This window comes from Talpa occidentalis, unplaced genomic scaffold, assembly GCF_014898055.3.
Source record: "Talpa occidentalis isolate TD23 unplaced genomic scaffold, MPIMG_talOcc4v2.1 talOcc4.8, whole genome shotgun sequence".
Lineage (NCBI taxonomy): Eukaryota > Metazoa > Chordata > Mammalia > Eulipotyphla > Talpidae > Talpa > Talpa occidentalis.
In genome coordinates this window covers 14,252,659-14,266,585 of record NW_023605194.1, presented here as the reverse complement: position 1 = coordinate 14,266,585, position 13,927 = coordinate 14,252,659, and the positions used below count along the sequence as shown (strand labels likewise).

At 37.5% G+C, this 13,927-nt stretch overlaps 1 long non-coding RNA gene across 12 annotated transcripts in view; it reads right to left on the bottom strand.

Annotated features, from left to right (window-relative positions):
- The window catches only part of LOC119233423 (uncharacterized), a 70,311-nt gene that overhangs the window by 44,681 nt on the left and 11,703 nt on the right, over positions 1–13,927 (bottom strand). The window lies entirely within an intron of this gene.

Genomic DNA, 13,927 nt, shown 5'->3' with positions numbered 1-13,927 from the left:
CACTTTTTGGGCAGGAATTGATATTTTAATAAGCAATGATCAGCAAGTATTGATATTTATAGAAGAGGCATATAAGTACACTAGAAAATGAAATAGTTTATGTCTACAACCTCAGAGAAAAAAAAATAAACACACTGAAAATTCTAAGTAGCACCTAAAGAAAAGGAGCCAACTTTGTGGGTCTGGAAATGAATGGGAAGGAAGACAATGCTAATAAATGGCTGGTGGACTGATGTCCTCTGAAAGCTCTAAAATTATACTGCTGTGCTGAGACACATGAGGGCGCTCTAACTAGCCAGCATTAGCAAACACTTCTCTAACAAAGGTTGTTTGTTTTTTAATTTATTGGAATGCTTTGTTGAAAACCCTGGTGAATTCTCACTCCCACCCTTGGTCTCGTTGGCCACTCTTGGATGATAGAAAAGAATTTGGCATCAAGTGAATCTGTCTTTGACTAGTCCTCAGGGGTTTATTATATCCAACCACAGTTTTATGGTGAGACTCCAGTGGGTTCCCCTACTGAAACTTAAATGGAGAGGCTTCCAAAGGAACTCTAGATTAGAATACCTCATAAATTACAAAAAGAATTGAGATTGCCCCTAAAGTTCCTTTTTTTATTATTGTTCTTTTCAGACCTTCCCAGAAAATTGCCCGAAAGTGTTAAAAAATAATTGCCAGGCAACATTTTAGAAAGACTGTGAGGCTTTCCTTTCACATGGGTCAACAATTTGGCTGGTTGAGGTTGTTGGTTGTTGTCAAAGAAGCCACTGTGATCCATATAGAGAAAAACTATCTTTACAGCAAAGCAGCAGGGAGAAAGGACAGGGTTACTGGTTTTGGCTTCTGAATGGCTGTTCAAAACAAAATACCAAAAAAAAAAAAGTTCTGGATACATTTGAAATTTTTTGAAAATCAATGACTCATTTGTTACAGAGGAACCAAGTGCAAAATAAAAGACACTTCATAAAAAATTGCATTTGAATGCTTTGATGGAACTCTAAATGAGTTTATTGCGGGTACATGATTTTCTTGCATAGTCTAGGAAGTCTTAGGGATTCCTCTCTTGGGGAAGAGTTTGATTTCATCAGTTGCAAGGATGTCTTTGCAAGGACTTTCTATAGTTTATAGAATAAAATGCTCACTTGAAGAAAGAAGTCTTTTACTCAGTCAAACTTATCTGGCATAAAATGTGATGATTGTTTCAAGTAGAAAATTATCTTTGGCTGTCATATCCAAGTTACATAATAGCATGTTCTTAAAGTTAGGAAGAAGACAGTGAAGAGATGAGTCTAAGAACAGAATGTGAATCTGGCCTGGATTTATGGATGCTTGGTACTTATCAGGAGAACCACCCTGGGGTGCTCTCCCAATTTGGGTGAAATTCTGAACCACCCAATCAGAACTGGGCCCTTCACATAGTCTCATTTGGACCTTCTCAATTACCCTCTTCAAAAGACATTCTCTCCTTCTATCTTTACCTTGTCCCTTGGATCCAAAGCTCATTGACTGTATGTTTGTGGTGGTTAAAAGCAAGGTGCAATGAGTCATACCTACCTCTGTTATCTTAAATGTTACTTAACCTCTCTAAACCTCAATTTTCCCCATCATAAATGGAGACTGTAATAATATCTATTTCAGGTCTCCATAATAGTACCTATCTAAAGTTGTTGGAAAGACTAAATAAGATAATGCAAATAAAGAAATATATGTAAAGTAATATATATTTCTTTAGGGGTGTGTGTGTGTGTGTGTGTGTATTTAAAGAAATATAACATATTGCCTGGTACACAACAAGCCCTCAATAGAAATTAACATTGTGATTATCACCATCATTATCATTATTTTTACTATTATTTCTAGTTTGGCACCTCTCAATCCTGGTGTGCCCTCCCCATCCTGGTAATCCATGTTCAGACTCTCATGGGACGAATCTTCCTTGTCAACCTAAGCCCTTTCCTTCTCCTGTCCCTGCATCTACCTCACCTCCTTCCATTCCCCCCAGGATTGTTCTCCCTTCCCACCGAGACTCATAAACAAAATACGGCCAACCAACACTAACAATCTTGGCCATCACATATCAGAGCTTGAGCTAAAAATGCCAGGAATGCCAAATGACCATCACTTTAACTAACCATCTATTTGGGATGGGTTTACCTTAAGGGGGACCCACACATTTATTCTATTATAAATCCCTGCACTAGTCATCCAGGGGAGAAACATGACTTCCAGAGCATATTCTGCCCGTTAACAGCCATCTTCCTGGAAGTGAGACACAGAAAGAGTACAATGTGAGTGGAAAGGTGTTCTATTTAAGGAGGGGAAATGGTATTTATATCATTCCAATTACATTCCCCAGCAAGCAGCAGAGTCAAGGCCCAGGCTAACAATTTTAACTCCAGTTTTGCTAAAGAAATGGAGCAGAGGAACAGGAAATTCAAAGAGATGGTGATTCTACTTTTACAAAACTACCTCTGGTGATAAATGTCTGCAAAAGAAGAATGAAGAGAAGTTCCTCAAAACTTGTCTGTGAAGATTTCCTTTTCAAGAGTAGAAGAATCTTACGGGCAGTTCAGAATAATTTACAAACAATTTTAAGTAAGTTTTCCTGATTACACAGTATGGTATTTAGGAGTATAGGTTTGGGGTCCATCTAGCTGGGTTGATATTCTGCCACTTCCCCTTAATCACCTTAAGCCTGACTTCCCCTTATGTAAAATGGGAACAACTCATAGTCTTGCCATTAGACTTAAATATAATAATCCATTTACATCATCAAGTAGTACCTGGAAATAAGAAAGAGGAAGGAGAGAAAACAGTGGAGTATGATTAAATAGAGAGGGTCCTGTGCAGACTGTAACCCATGAGTATGATTGAACTCAGCCCTGTGTACTTGTGTTGAAGGAAATCAATATAGAGAAGGAGCTTTAGCAGGTGGACTTTGGTGTTACATTTGTCTCTTTGGCAACTTTTGGCTTATGATCTCATTTTCCAATATGTCTGAGTATCAGAAAGGATCTGAACAGAGATTCATATATATATGTAAATGCACATATATGCCTAGAAGAAAATCCACACATAAAGGGACTTCAGAAGCTCAATCTCCATCTGAGATTGGAGAGGGTAAATAGCCAAGGCAAAGTCATGCCATTAAGGCATGGCCCAGCCAAGACCACAATTTGAAGGCATCTTAGTACATCATATTGCTAGGGGAATGGAGATAATAATGCTACTTTATTTCATATCTTATGTTCAATCAAAAAAATGAAAGAGAAACTTTACTATAGAGGCATCTTTTGAAGTTCAACTTACAAAAGGCCTTACACTTGAAATGGGTCATTCTGTGTCGCCATGGTGATTCTTCCAAGTTTTCCTGGAATCATCAGCTGTTTTCTAATGAGGGCACTCCCCAGAACTTGCAGCTCCACCAAACAGATAAATATTTCCCAGTAGAAAATACTTAACTCCTTAAAGAGCTTAGTCAACAATTGCTGCTCCTTTTCTACATCTCAGGGAAACTGTTGAAAACATGTTCCTACATTTGCTCCAGATGTCAAAAAATTCTTTTAAAAACCTCTTGATTCTACTAGATGACAAGGCTACTTCCCTGGCTTTTGTGTGAATTATAAATTAAGAAAGAGCCATTTTTTTTTTTTTTTGCCCTCTAACTTTAAATCAGCAGTGAATATGTCAAATTAAAAGCCTTGTAATAGCATGACTGCTACTCAAAAACTTAAAAAAGAAATACATATGATTCAGCAATTCCATATCTGGGTTTATATCCAAAAGAATTGAAAGTAGGGTCTTGAAGAGAGATTTTTTTTTTTTTTTAAATATTAAATTTTATTTTTATATTCCCCCATACAATTGCAAACGCCCCATTCTGACCCCAATCCTTCCCCTCCCGCCCCCCACCCCCAAAAAGTGTCTCTGGTTCATAGTTTTTTGTTGATTTTGATTTTCACTTTCTTATATTCATTTTCCTGGTCCCTTATTTAAGTTTTCTAGATTCCTGCTATGAGTGAGACCATCCGGTATTTTTCTTTTTCTTTTTGGCTTATTTCGCTGAGCATGATCCCTTCCAGTGCCATCCATGTTGCTGCAAATTGCATGTGTTTATCTTTTTGAATGCTGAGTAATATTCCATGGTATATATGTACCACATCTTCTTGATCCAGTCATCTATTTTTGGGCATTTGGGTTGTTTCCAAAGCTTAGCTATTGTAAACAGTGCTGCTATAAACATAGGAGTGCAGGTGCTCTTTGGAATTGATGTTTCTGTGTCCTTTGGGAAAATACCTAGGAGTGGAATTGCTGGATCATATGGAAGCTCTATGTTTAGTAGGTCCAGAAATCTCCACACAGCTCTCCATAATGGTTGGACCAGTTTGCACTCCCACCAACAGTGCAGAAGAGTTCCTTTTTCTCCACATCCTCGCCAACATTTGTTGTTGCTAGTTTTTTTAATATGTGCCATTCTCACTGGTGTGAGATGGTATCTCATGGTAGTTTTGATTTGCATTTCCCTGATTACAAGTGATGTTGAACATTTTTTCATATGTCTGTTGGCCATTTGCATTTCCTCTTCAGAGAAGTTTCTTTTTAGCTCTTCTGCCCATTTTTTGACTGGATTATTTTCTTTGTTGTTGCTGAGTCTCATCAGCTCTTTGCAGATTTTTGTGATCAGTCCTTTATCATTAGTGTTGGGTGCAAAAATGTTCTCCCAGTTGGTGGGGTTTCTCTTTGTTTTTGTTATTGTCTCTTTTGCTGTGCAGAAGCTCTTTAATTTGATGTAGTCCCAGCTGTTTATCTTTCTCTTCACTATCACTGCTTTGGGTGATGTGTCTGTAAAGATGTCTTTGATGTGCAAATCCCGTAGTGTTTCGCCTATATTTCCTTCTATGTATTTTATGGTTTCAGGTCTTATGTCTAGTTCTTTAATCCATTTTGAGTTGATTTTTGTGTATGGTGTGAGGTAGTGGTCAAGCTTCATTCTTTTGCATGTAGCGACCCAGTTTTCCCAGCACCATTTATTGAACAAACTTTCTTTGCTCCAATGCATAGTCTTTGCTCCTTTGTCAAAGATTAGTTGACCATAAATCTGTGGGTTTATTTCTGGATTTTCTATTCGATTCCATTGGTCTGTATGTCTGTTCTTGTTCCAATACCATGCAGTTTTGATGATTATGGCTTTGTAGTATAGTTTGAAGTCTGGGAGTGTGATGCCTCCATTTCCTTCTTTTTTTTTCAGTAGAGCTTTGGCTATTCGGGGTTTTTGGTGATTCCATATGAATTTCATCAATAATTGTTCTATTTCTTTGAAGAATGCCATTGAGATTTTGATTGGAATAGCATTGAATCTGTATATTGCTTTTGGTAGGATGGCCATTTTAATAATGTTTATTCTTCCAATCCATGAGCAGGGGATGTCTTTCCATTTCTTTGTGTCTTCTTCTATTTCTTTTAACAGTGTTTTATAGTTTTCTTTGTATAGGTCCTTTACCTTGAAGAGAGATTTTTTACACCCATGTTCATAGTAGCATTATTCACAATAGCCCAACACTGGAAGCAACCCAAGTATTAACTAATGGATTAAAAAAAAAGTGATATACATATAATAGAATATTATTTGACCTTTAAAATGAAGGAAATTCTGACATAAACTACAACACGGATGAATCTTGAAAACAGTATGCTAAGTAATAAGCCAGGCACAAAAAGACAAATATTGCATGATTCCACCTATATGAAGAATTTAGAGTAGTCAAGAGTTGAAATTAAGAGACAGAAAGTAGAATGGTGGTTGCCAGGGACTGGGAGGTGTGGAGGAGGAGATGGAGAATTGTTGGTTCACAGGTATAGAGTTTCCATTTGCAAGATGAAAAAAGTTCTGGAGATTGGTGGCAAACAATATGAATGAACTTACTAATACTGAACAGTACACTTAAAAAATAATTAACATTGTAAATGTTATGTGTATTTTACCATAATTAAAATTTTTAAAAATTGGGAGACAGACAGGGTCTCAGCCTGTAGAGTTTGTTAGAAGCACATGTAGAGTTGCTTTAAATAGCCTCATATTTTTCAGTCAGAGTTGGGAAAGTTCACTGGTGAAATCTCAGGACACAAAGGCAGTCAAAATCATGAACTCATAGCAGGGTAAGCAGGCAGCAGACGAGGATTTATTCAGTTCATACTGATCTCCACTCAGCTAGAGATATCTGTCCTTCTAGTTGTGCCAACATTCTCAGAGCTCCTTGGCATAAAATAGGATTTTGACCAAAATATAGAAACTAGTATGTTATTTCACAGGAAAAACTTGTTTTGTCTCTAAAATGGACAACCCCAAATTCCTGAAGTTCAAGTCTCTGAACATGGCACCATTCACATCAGTTTCTATTCCTACTTTTATGGCCTGAATTTTGTCTCATTCCCCCCAATTTGTATGCTGAAATCTTAAACCCTCCGGTACCTCAGAATGTGATTTTCTTTGGGCCTAGGGTCCTTGAAAATGTGATTAGAGGCCTCCTTGGTGGCACAGGCGGTTAAGCATCACACTGTGAAGCTATCTGCAGCCTCTGCAGCGTGGGTTCGATCCCAGCCGGCCCGGGAGATACCCATACAGTGTAACAGACCTCTCTTGTCTCGCCCGCTGCTTCCCTCAGCAGTGTATTTCAGTGAGTCTGCCTATTCTGTTCTCCGTTTTGTCTCTGGTGAATCCTCTCACCCTCCCACACATCTGGCCTGTACCCCAGTTCTTGTATAAATAAATCTTTTAAAAAATTTAAAAATAAAATAAAAAAAAATAATAAAAAGAAAACGTGATTAGTGAAGAAGAGGTTAGGTTAGAACAGGGTGGATCCCCAATATACTATCTCTGGTAGCCTTATTAAAAAAAGGAGGGGGTGGGGAATTTGGACACAGACACATACAGAGAGAGAGAGTGCCATGTAAACAGAGAGGCAGTCGGGACGCTGGAGAGTCCCAGCAAGCCACCAGCATCTAGGGGAGAGGAATGGAGCATCTGAGCCATTCCTCTCGGAGCCCTGAAAAGGAACTGAGCTTGCTGACATCTTGCTCTTGGACTTCCAGTCCCCAGGACTGTGAGACAATAGACTTCTGTTGTTTGTGTCAATAAAAAATAGACGATAAAAATAAAAGCTTTGGCATGAGCTTCATTAACACCAGCATTTCTTTTCTCCTTGATCCTCTTGCCTCTTAACTCCTGCTTTTTTTTTCAATTCTCTTCTATCCAGATTCCCTGCCCTTTGGGGCTTTTAAGTACTCCACACATCATGGTATATTTTAAAATGCTCAGGCATTTTTATCGAATCTTATTGACTTGTTTCCTTTTATTATAAAAGTAATACACAGTCACGTTTGAACTTTTACTTTGGCAGTATTCACAAAGAGCAGAGTTCCCATCACCCTCCCAGAGGCAGTCTCTGTTAAAGTCCTCCAGAATTTTTGGTGTTATATATGCATACACATATGCCTTACACATTTTTTAGTTGTATCATTTTTTATGGAGGTAACATTGTTGTAGAACACTGTACATGACTTAAAGGTATAGGCTCACATGTCTTTGGATGTATGTTGCCAACTCACACCTGCTACCAAAGTACCAATCATTTTCCACCAGAGTCCATTGGGCCCCCTTCCCTTTTGTGCCCTACCCATCACTCTCCCGTTCTACAGCCCAGATTTCTAGGGCTTGTTTTGGTTTAGTTTGGTCTGTTCTACATACGGATGAAATCATCTGGTATTTGTTCTCCTCTGATTTACTTTGCTTAGCATAATTGCCTCTATTCCATCCATTTGTTGCAAATGGCAAGATTTCACTGTTTTTATAACTGAGTAGTATTCCACTGTGTACATATATACCACATCTTTTTAGCCCATTTATTTGTCATTGGGCACTTACAGTTGTTACACAAATTGACAACTTAAATGGTGCTGCAATGAAGCTAAGAGTGTGTATGCATTTGTTGTTAGCAAGGTAAAATGTAATCAAGTGATACATGCTGTTGTCAACTTGCTTTTCTTTGATTAACAATGTATCTTAAACAGCTTTCCATATGTGTACATACAGGTACAGGTATGCCTTTTTCTTTATGGATGTTCAAGTTGGTTAACAACTCACCTGTAAAGGATATTTAGATTATTTGCAGTTTAGTGCTGCTATGCCACTCAATGCTGATATTAACATTCCTGTGCTTGCATCTTTGAGCACTCATTTGAGTCTATCTAGACGATGTGGGGTGGTTTCCCCCATATCACCAAGCAATCCTCTAATACCAGCTGGGTGTCCTACAGTTCAACTCAATTCAGACACTGTCTTCCCAGAGATATGGCATCAGATTCCACAGGTTAAGTGCTCAGTCCTGTAAGATGCCCTCCACTTCAGAGGCCAGTCTCAATTCCATCTTATCATTTCATTTATGCTTCTGACCAACAGGCTATAGATTGGAGGTTCCAATGATTTGATTAGTTTGTTAAAGTGGCTTAAAGAACTCAGAAAAATATTTTACTAATTAGATTACTGGTTTATTATAAGGGATATTACTCAGGAAGAGGCAGCTGGAAGAGATGCATAGGGCAAGGCATGTGGAGAGGGTATGGGATTCTCCAAGTGCACCACTCTGCAAATGCTCACGTGTTCACCAACAATGGAAACTCTCCAAACCCCATCCTTTTGTCTTCATTTCATAGACACACATGATTAAGTCACTGGTATCGTGATTGGGTTCAATCTTTAGCTCTCTCCCCTCTCAATCACCTGATTGGCTCTACCAGCAATGTGTCCCCATCCTTAAGTGTAGTCCAAAAGTCACCTCGTTAACAGAACAGGACATCATGATCACTTAGGAAATACCAAGCGTTTTAAGATCTGTGCCAGAAATGGGAATGAAGACCAAATATATATTTATTATAAAACACAAGATCACAAGGATAAATTCCTAAAATTACTAAGTCAAGGGTATGTGCACTTTACATTTCCAGAGATATTTTCCATGGACCTTAGCATCAGGACAAAATTGGGATTAAATATGTGCTCTGTCACTTAGTAGCTATATTACTTCAAACAAATTTCTTCATCCATTCTCAACCTCTATTTCCTCAATCCGAATTTTTATATCTATAAGAGGGACATAATTTAAAGTCTGTCTCAGTTGTTCATGCATGAATCAGTGTGTTGAGTTCATAATGGTGAGCAATTAGTTCACATAAACTCATCCCTTTTTTACTCCTTTAGTGTCCTCTTCTAACTCCTCCTTGGGTTTTCACAAAGATTAGTTTCATTGCGTGTCAACAAATACTTTACAGTATATATCTAATATATGCAAGGTTTGACAAATGCTTGGGGAGGTTCTAAATTTATTTTAAGGGCACAGGTTTTTTGGCACTTGTGATATTACAGAGGAGAAAAACACCTTTGGGGGTCCTAGTATTTGATAGGTCATTATTTAATGTTGGAATAAAAGTGTCAAGGAAGGAAGGAATATTATTGAATGAGTAACATCACACAGTTTGTAAAAGAGCTAGCTTCATAGATTGGAGCATGGAGTTAGGAACAGTGGGAGTTAAGGAGTTTCAAAACTTTTCCTCTAAGTTTCACCTAATGGTAGGGGAATCATTGGGGCCAAAGTCCAAAACATTTGACTAGAAAAATATTTAAAGTCTTGTGTTTTATCTTAAAACTTCATATGAAATCTATATTCTACTCCATAATATATTGTTTACTTCCATAATAATGGCATCCTACCCACTTCCTAATTTAAGGGTAAAATGGACATTCCAACAAAAGGTGCCATATCTATCAGGCGACTCAAGTTCCTCTTGATATGCTGTCAAGGGTATGAGCTTGAAAAACATGAGATTAAGAGATAGGCTGAGTGAGTTCTCACTTCATGCTTCACCATCTATCTGCCCCACACACCCTCAGCAGCCTCATCCCTCCCAACTTTCTGCTAAAACTCTCCCCTAACCCCACGGTCACTTCAATCCTAATTTTGTTTTTCTAACTCATCTAAACTTTATGTTGAAATTCCACTACTCAAGAAATATTCAAGAACATTAACAACTGAAAAATTCCTCACTAATCAATTAAGATCATTACAGTTTTAGGAGACATTCTTCCTTTGCCTACATTACATTGGCTTTTGATCTGTCTCATCACAGTCATCTATGACAATAGATAGATATAGCTCATTTCATTTAAATTTTGACAAATGGCCAAACTAATGCTACAGTCAATTATTGCTGTTCTGGTCTGAGCTCTCAGTTAAGTGCTCTTTTCTGTGCTTGAAGGGCACTGTAAATGGAACACATGTTTTGAATTGCTTCTCCAGGGCTCAGAGTGACTCTCATGGGTCTGCAGCTTCTCCACCCCACTGCCTGGGCTATGAGTCAGGCCCTCATCAGCTCTCACTTAGATAATTACTCTATCTCCCTGCATGGTAGGACTTCTTGCCTCTCTACCTCACCCTCTTCAAAACTGCTAGAGTCAATTTTCAAACACAGGATAGCCATGTCATCCCCTTGCTTAGAACACAGGTGGTCAGGATCTACAACTACTGCCATGACATTATGTTTCATCTACCAACATGAGTGAAAGAGCCAGACACAAAGGGATATATGTTAAATAAAGTACAAAATCCATCTGTGGTGTTAGAAAGCAGGAGAGTGGTCAACAGGCACAAGAAAACGTGCTCAATATCAGGAATCATCAGGGAAATGCAAATCAAAACCACAATGAGATAGTACCTCAAGTCTGTTAGGATAACTATTACTGAAAAAAAAAACAGAAGATAACAAGTGTTGATGAGGATGATACACATTATTGGTGGGAAGGTAAATTGGTACAGCCATTATGGCAAACAGTATGCAGGTTTCTCAGAAAATTAAAAATAGAACCACCATATGATTCAGCAATCCCATTTCTAGATACACACACACACACACACACACACACACACACACACACACAAAGGAAGTAGGATCAAGATCTCAAAGAGTACCTGCACTCTTAAGTTCTTTGTATTCTCATAGCCAAGATATGGACATAACCTAGGTGTCTGCTGACAGATAATGGATAAAATAATTGTGGTGTATATACACAGTAGGACATTATCCAGCCTTAAATTAAAAAAAAAAAAAGAGGAAGGAAATCCCATCATTTGTGTGTACCTGGAGAACATTATGCTGAATGACATAAGTCAAACAGGAAGACACATACTGCATGACCTCCCTTACATGTGAAAGCTAAAACAGTCCAGTGAATAGCAACAGAGCACAGAAAGGTGGTTGCCAGGGGAAGGGGAAATAGGAAGGTCATGGTCAAAGAGTACAAAGTTTCAGTTTCGCAAGATAAATATGTTCTAGAGATCTACAATACAGCATAGTTCCTATAGGTAACAATACTACATCAGGTACTTAAAATTTGCTCAAAGGGTATATCGTGTGTTAAATGTTCTTAACACAATGTTCTCAACAAACACACATGCACACACACACACACACACACACAATAATTTTAAAAAAGGACAGGAGGAAACTTTAGGATGTGTTGAATATGTTTATGACCTTGATGATGGTAGTTTCATATGTAGTTTATATTTTCCCCACACTTATTGAGTTGTATACATTGAGTTGTATACATTTTCAGCTGTCAATCATACCACAACAAAGTGGCTGAAAGAAGAAAGAAATTAGAATAGCGGTGTTACTTGGTAGGGCTGGGGAGCAACAGTGATTGGCAGGGATGTGAAAGGGGCTTCTTGGGATGTCGCTAACATTCTATTTCTTGATATGGGTACTAATTAAACATGTACCCAAATTGTAAAAATCCACCAACTCATACATTCTTCATTACATCTGGTCCTTCAACAAAAATAAAAACAAACAGCTCTGGTTTCTTCCCTTCAGCATGACATGTACTCTTTCACAAATTTCCCCCTTGTACCCTCCCCCACCCATCTCCAATCATCTCCACAATACTAGCACACCAGATGACTCAATGCTTTCCAAACACAGTACACTTCCTATTTTTTTCTGATCACTTTGACAGGAAGTCCTTCAGTTGAAAGTCAGCCTATCCTTTGAAGTCCCACTCAACTCTCACCTCCTCCATGAGATTTCTTCCTAATCAACCTGTGCAAAAGGAATGGTTCCCATTCTGTGCTTTACAATACTAGTACTTCTTTTCTTAGAGCTGCAGTGATCATACCTTCTATATAAGAAACAGGGTTTTGGCCTGAAAAGTATGAGTTACACTTAAGCAGCCAATAGGATGAATAATGGACACGCCGGCTTGAAAGTCCAGGGTATGGATAACACACTGTATCATAGTAATTTCTCTGGATTTCCACTCCCAGCTAGACCAGAGTTCTATATCATGAGCCCCATTCACAGACTGGTAAAGTTTACAGACCACTCTTTTTAAGGTAAATGCTCTCATTCTAGATGGATAACTCCAAGGATCTATACAAAGAGAAAACATTCAGATTGCTAACATCTGGATCAATAAGTAACCCCAAAACCCACCCACATTTCTTCATCACCACCCACAAAAGAGTGAACACTATTTTGACTTCTAACATAAGAGATTAGTTAACCTGTTTTTTGACTTTATATAAATCCAGTCATATACATAGTACGTTCCCTTTTGGGTCTAGTTTCTTTTTCTCAGTCTTATGCTTGTGGGATTCACCCATGTTGCTGAATGTAGCAATTGTTTATTCATTCTCATTGCTGGGTAATATTTCATTGTATGAATATATCACTACTGATTTACCCATTCTTCTATTGATGAACATGCAGCTTGTTTTCAGTTTTTCTTTGCAATGAATGGTGCTTTTATGGATATCTTCACTCAATGGTAAATACATATTATATACTTGTTTCAGCACACTTTTTAAACTTGTAACAAAATAAATAGGAGCAAAAAAGAAACAACATGGTTTTTAAAATACTTGAAACAAACAAAATTGGAGGTATCATGATAGCTGTGCTTCTTTATTAACATAATTCTTTATTAACACAATGGGTCTAATAACAACTACAATTTTGAAGTCATGATATGAATAAGTGAACTTTCAGAATTTCTGCAAAACTAAAATATGCTATAAAAATATCTGTGATTTCTGTTGGTGACAAAGTCACATATATTGTAAGTACCTCTGTGTTTTGTCATATATATTTGTAATTGAAAGAATGTTAAATTTTAGTTAGAGATTAGTGAAAAATAGAGATGTAATTTTTTTCCCATCCAAGTGAGGACTCCTGAAACTTAGGAAAAAGTAACTATGTGCTTAAACATATGGTTCTGCATTTAGCTATTCTCATTTCATTGTTTTAGAAATTATACAAATAATATTTATATATGTAAAACCATTCAAATATATAAGCATTTGAAGTAGAAACTCAGTATCCTTCACCCTCCTAATCCCCCTCTTCAGAAGTTAAGTACTATTAACATGAATAGTTTCATGTATAGATTTCAAACTTTTTTCTTAATACATACATCACATATTTTATCTCTATGCACACACAGACACACACACACACATAGGTACATACCATGTACAGATATGGCAATTTTCTTTGCATGTTGCTCTACAATCTACTGTTCCCCCTAATGATCTATTGTGGATATTATGCCAGGTTAATATCTCAAGGTCAATATTATGTGTCATTGATATTGAACAGTATTTCATTTTATGGGATTGTTTTTTACTGTTCTCCTATTAAAAATTTTAGATTATTATTTCTTTTGTTTGTTATTGAAAACCACAAGGCAGTGAACATCCTTGTAATTATCTTGTTGAGATGCCCAGACAAGGATTTCTGAATGGGTAGTTCTTTGCTTGGTTGATTTGCTTCATTAAAGAGTCACATGTTTTAATTTTTTAGAGCCATAGCCTAGTTC